This window comes from Meleagris gallopavo, chromosome 3 (assembly GCF_000146605.3).
Source record: "Meleagris gallopavo isolate NT-WF06-2002-E0010 breed Aviagen turkey brand Nicholas breeding stock chromosome 3, Turkey_5.1, whole genome shotgun sequence".
NCBI lineage: Eukaryota > Metazoa > Chordata > Aves > Galliformes > Phasianidae > Meleagris > Meleagris gallopavo.
In genome coordinates this window covers 55,252,940-55,259,232 of record NC_015013.2, presented here as the reverse complement: position 1 = coordinate 55,259,232, position 6,293 = coordinate 55,252,940, and positions in this window count along the sequence as shown.

Sequence of the window (6,293 nt, the reverse complement as noted above, 5' to 3'; positions counted from 1 at the left end):
TGCTGCCCTGGGAAGCAGAGGCTTGCAATTCTGGCTTTGGAGTTTAGTACTTGGGAACTAACTGCACTCATGCAATTATCTTTGTTAACAAAAATAGTGAAGATAATTATTTTTCGACAAGTCTAGCACTTCCTGACAGTGTATGCATAATAAGTGAATAGCTGACCTCAGGATACTTAATTTGCCCAAGGAAATGAATGATGCTCACAAATCTGATTGTATAACTCTATCTTCCTACTCTATCTCCATTTTTTTTTTAACTTATTTTTTTTTGTATATTTCTCTGCAACATATGTATACAATAATAAGTAAAGTTCTGACCTTTAAATAGTCACAAAAAAAGGAATGCTTGGAGTAAAAATTGACAGTCAGAGGTATTTATCAAATTACCAGTAAATGTACTGTGAAAGAACTAGGGCTTAATGAATTATTTGCACTCCAAATCACTTGTTTTTTTTTTCATATTTTGTTATTGTGCTGCATGTGTATATCTGTATTACAATAGAATTATTGCTCTGCACATCATGTACCCTGATCTGAATTGCAACGAAAAATCAGTGTTCTTAGCCTGTAAGAAAGGAGCATTCTAATTGTTGATTTTTTTATGAGTAGTTTTGAGTAATAAGAGCATCTTCCTTATAATAAGTGGAGGAAAGAATGAGATCCTAACATTTTTTTCTGTGTTATGGATATACAAGGCTTTAACAGCTATGTGATCTGTGTTCTAAAGATTTCTTTCCATGGAAGATTAACAGTCAGATTAGTCCAGATGTAGCTGAAGGGAGTCTTGGAGGATTTATTGTAAAATTAGGTGCTGTTCATTGAACAGCGAGGGAAAGCTGCCCAAGGTTTCTTCCTTTCTTTTTTTCTTAATAGATACAATTTATGAGATTAAAGATATAATAAATAGAATAATATTATGGTTTTGCTCACTGGACCTGTTTCCAGATGATTAAATTCCCATTTTTCATTCAGAAGTTCTCAGATTGGAATGACCAACTGACAAAAACAATTATTCTCACAGGGACATGCATGCTGACTTTGGAAACCTGTACTGAATCCTTGTAAAATACCTTAATTTCTGTGCAATTCTGGATGAATATTTTGCCTTCACTGTTGTGTAGTCTTCTACTTCCAGCCCTTGTGCTGGGCAAGGGACAGGGCAGTGGTGATGGGCTGTGCTGCCCCACAGCTCCTGGAGAATGACAACATGGGATAGATGTGTGCAGGTGGCCTGGCAATCAGACTTTCCCACTGCAGCTGGCCTCAACTCTCTTCCTTGGCAGGTTCCAAAAATTTGGTGTTGCAGATGTATAGTACAAGGTCATTTGACCTTTTAGTAGGGTCATCTCCGTATTGTCTAGAGGGAGTGTTAGGAAATCACCTTCTCTATTCCCTGATTAATTCAATTCCAAAATCTTCTACATGAGAAATAGTATTGTTCAGTGCTTTTATCAGTGCTTTAGAAAGCACAGCAAAAGAGCATTAATGCTGAGTTACTGCAGACTAAATATCGTCTCCATAGTCTCAAGACTTCTGCTCTGTAGAGGTACAGGATTAATTAGAGAATGGAGGGCTGTTTCAGTCTCACGTCTCTTTCCACTGCAAATTTAGCTAACTGCTTTGCACTTGCCATTAGATGAGCCCTATGGTTAATTTTGTCTATCTTTTAATGTAGATTGAAAAGGTGTTAAAAACAACTGGAATTCTTACTCAAATGTCTCTGAACCTGGAGACTTAACTGAGTCCATGGATGTTGGTGTATTAGAGTTGCACCACAAGGAAAACAGTGGATTTATTCTTCTATTATTTATTTAAGCTGGGAAAAATCCCAGTAAAATCCTTGTGTGTCAAATGTCCTTCACTTTTCTTATCTTCTACGCATTGAAAATGTCTCTGTTTAAATATGAAAGCTATTGCCTGTGTTTGACTTTACCCTCTAAAAACCAAGCTGGTCACAAGGTTTTCCCTCAGCTACAGCTCAGTAATGCATTTTTTATTATGGTACAAGATTTTTTGTTTTGTTTTGTTTAATGGCAGTCACGGTTTACTCATAATCAAGTGAAAAGACACAGAAAGATAGACAAAATATGTAACTAATTTCCAAGAGAGAGACAGTCTAGAAATTGGAAGAAAGTATGGTTACTGCCATGTAAAGGCAGAAGATCTTACCTACAGTGATGATAACATAAAGGATGGGATGCTTGTCAGCATAAGAAATGATTTTGCATTGCATGTGCACACTTGTGTGTGTGGAAAATTGTTCAGTGTCTCACTGCTACATTCAGCATGCATCAAATTGAAAAGAAAAGAAATATTCATAGCATAGTTTTCTATCTACATGGATAAATGAAATATTAGAAGAAGATTATGTATCATTACTATAAAACAAATAAAGGAGATGTTCTGATGTTGAATGTGAAGAGGAGCAGATAACACCTCAGGCAGTTTCTGTTCCAGTTTGAGGTGATTAATCCTGAATCTTCTTTTGGATTGCACTTAAACATTTTTGTTTAGCGTCTGCCAAAGTATCAAACTTAAGCTGCCACTCACACTGTCTTACATTGAAAAACTGGGCAGAGAAGGAATCTTCAGATTTGCATAAATTATGCTCTTTTCCATGTTTTTCTGTGCTGATACCAGATGGAACCAAAAGAGCAAACTTAACATACTATGAGAATAGTATTATTTCCAGTAGTCTCAGAGAAAACATTGTGATCTGTGTTGTTCACTGTCACAAATTTAAGAGAATTGACTGTTAAGTGTCCTAGGGGAAAAAAGTTGTCATACAATCTACGTCCCAAGGGTCAAAGAAAAGCTTTCATAAATGCTCATGCAATGAAGTATACAACTTCTAGTAGGCCTTGCATATCTTATTTCATTCATGCCTTTAAATACCTCTTCCCTAAAGCACTTTAGCACTTTATTTTAAAGATACTCGCTGATAATTAATTCAAGGGAAGACAGGTTCCATTAATTTATTAAAAGAATCTTACACTTGGGAAAACAAAGATGTCAATTAAATGTTCTTACCACAGATAAAGAAGCAGCTCCTGATGGTCCAACATACCACACTGCTTTCCAAGTTCAAAGAGAATGTTCTTTAAAAAGTCACTTGTCAGGGAACAGAACTTTCCCTAGAATTTCAGACCTGTTTGGTTCTGCCAAGTTATGGTCAATGTAAACACACCACTACTGAAATAATACAATTGCTTGTTGTAGCATGTCTGATAGACTACATATGAAAATATTGAAATTATATATATTTTTTTCTGCTTGCAGCTGTTATAATCATCTAGAAAACAAAAAACATTAGGTTTTAGCTTGACATATTGTTTTCTTCTTAAGCAACATTGACCATGGAAGGAAGGGTAATAACAAACTTTTGAGGGATTTTGAACTTTGAAAACAACTGAAAAATAAATTGGCAACAAAGCTAATTTCTCTCACTGAATAATGAAGAGAGTTAAACAAGAAAAAAAAAAAAGGAATGAATGAGTGAAGGCAGCAAGGCAGGCAGGAAGGAGTAGAGGAAGAAAATTGAGATACAATTAATCTTTTATTTCTATTCTCTTTTTGGGAAAAAATGGAAAAAAGTGTAAGAAAGAAAAAAATATTCTGCACCACAAATTTCAAGGTGCTGGTATGAAGGCTGGCTTAATGCTGCTTTTTGACATGATTTTTTACTCATGAGACACACAAATAAAAGTTTTGATGGACACAGAAATGACCATCAATGAAAACTCCCTTACTTTCTCTGACCCCCCTCCTCCCAGCGAAGTGATATTTCTGCAGTGCTAGAATTCTGTTCCATAGAATCACAGAATGGCTTTGGTTGTAGGGAACCTTAAATATCATCCAGTTCCAACCTCTTCCTGTGGGCAGGGCTGCCCCACACCAGCTTAGGCTGCCCAGGGCCACATCCAACATGGCCTTGAGAGCATCCAGGGATGGGGCACTCACAGCCTCTCTGTGCTATCTGTTCTACTATCTCACCACCCTCTGAATAAAAAATTTCTCCTTAATATCTAACCAAAATTTCCCCTCTTTTACTTAAAAGCCATTTCCCCTTGTCCTGTCGCTGTCAGACTATATAAAAAGTCAATCCCCCTTCTGCTTGTAAGCTTCTTTCAAGTACTGGAAAGATTCAAGTTCTCCCCAGAGTCTTGTCCAAGCTAAAGAAGCCCAAATCCCTCAATCTTTCTTTATAGGAGAGGTGCTCCAGCTGTCCGATCATCTTTGTGGCCTTTCTCCGGAACCACTCTAACAGTTACACATCCCTCCTGTACCATCTCTAAGTACTTTTGATGCCACCTATATATCAGGGCTCCAAACTGAAGCTTGTGTACTGCGCAAGCTGTTTGAAATGTGTAAACAGTTTTTTTTTTTAATCCAGCAGATGACAGAGAAATAACATTCAGGTGCTGAGAAATTCCACAGTCAGTGACTGAGGAATATATTTGTATGCCAAGATTTTCAGAAGAAAATATACAGCCACTGAGAAAAACTCTCACTAATTTGAGCCAAGGTTTCTACTTGTGCAGGTAAACGAATGTAGTCCTTGCAAAGAAGAATCAGAGGATTGTGCTGAGATAATTTTTAATTTCTTATCAATTCTTAATCAACACAATTATTGCAATTCTGCTGACGTTTTTCCACTGAGGTATTTTCTTCAGAAAAATATAGAATTAGCAGAACTTATTAAGCTTGTGGTAACTTACCTAACCTTTCAAATAAATAATTCTTTTTGCCTGGATGAATCAAAGTGCTTCTTTTCTAACTGTATATTTTCAGGTGCATAGTACAATAGAGTGAGAGCGTCAATTAACTGCCAGAGTGAGAGATGCAAAGCAGATATTCCAAGTGGGTGAAAAAAGGATCTTGTCTTGTTTCCTTTCTTGAGAAATCCTGGAAGTTTAACTTTTTGCCTTGATCCAGAATCAAAGGGAAAGTTCCAGAATTTCCCAAGAACAGAGAATTTGCTCTTTCATTGTAGTCTTTATGCTATCTCTGCCCGTCAAGAAGAAGACCTGGATGTGATATGTGTGATAGTTGCCACCAGCAGCAGAATGAGGAGTAGGCAACATGGAGAAAAAGACCTTCCTGAGTAGACTGGAACGTGTCTGGGTATAAATACACAACAGTGTAGCTGCTTAACCCTAACCAATGAGCAGAGCTTAGTGCAATATCATCATGTCACTGCCAACCCAAAAAATGTGCAGGTGGTAACTGCAATGTGTGATTTTTTTTAGCTTGAGTTTCCATCTGTTGACAGTTACTAAGGAAGTGAACTGGAGAACTCCCACTATGCAGAGATGATAATGGACACTGAGAGGTAACGTTAATCTGTCACCACAGTGCAAGAATAAAGATACGGGTTTTGAAACTGAAAGTAAGTTGAAAATTCATGAAGAAAATTACTTTTAATTTAATGTACTGATAATATATCCTTTATGTATAAAACCAATGGCTAAGATATAGTCCAAAAAATTACTTATGGAATTGAATTTGAAAGTTAGGAGGATGTTTGACATTGTGCCAATATGAAGCTGGCCAGGGATATAACACAAATTCTGTTTTATAGGATACATAACAGGTGCTACCACCAGGGAAGTTGGTGTCCAGCTTTGTTCTAAATCCACACTGAGGACATCACGGCATTTTGATGGATGACTCTCTGTGAAGGATATCCAGGGATTTTAGGCTAAATCAGTGAGTGATGGGAAAGGAAACAAGTTTAAGAAGCAGCTTTTCAGTAAGACTGAGAAATTAAAATTTTAAAATGGAACAATTTTGGTCTACCCCCAAATTTTAAACATTTTCTTACCCTAATGTCAGTATTCTACTATGTGTGAAATGATCTAATTTTGAAAAACAGAAGAGATGAAAGATGAAATTATTCTGTTATTCTGTGATTTTGTGATTCTATGTTTTCTTCTTCATTATCTGAAACAGTGCTCTGCACGTGTGATGTCAGGGTAATTAAAAAAATAATTCTGTTTTCAAAAAGCACACATTTTGTCTTCATCTCAAAAATCAGTGCAGATACTTGTCTCAAAGTCTGACTGATCATAAGGTAGCTGGGAAAGTAAATACTTTCCTCCATTCTGCTGTGTCTATACCACATGCAAGCAGGCTATGTTACTCAGCATTACTTAATACCATATTTCAGGAATTATCTCCAGAGGCAAGTCTGTTTTATTGTGATTACAAATAAAAAGCTAAAGAAACTTTTTCAGAGAGCAGGTAGTTAGAAAATTTTACATGAAGAAGGAAAAAATATCTTTTTTTTT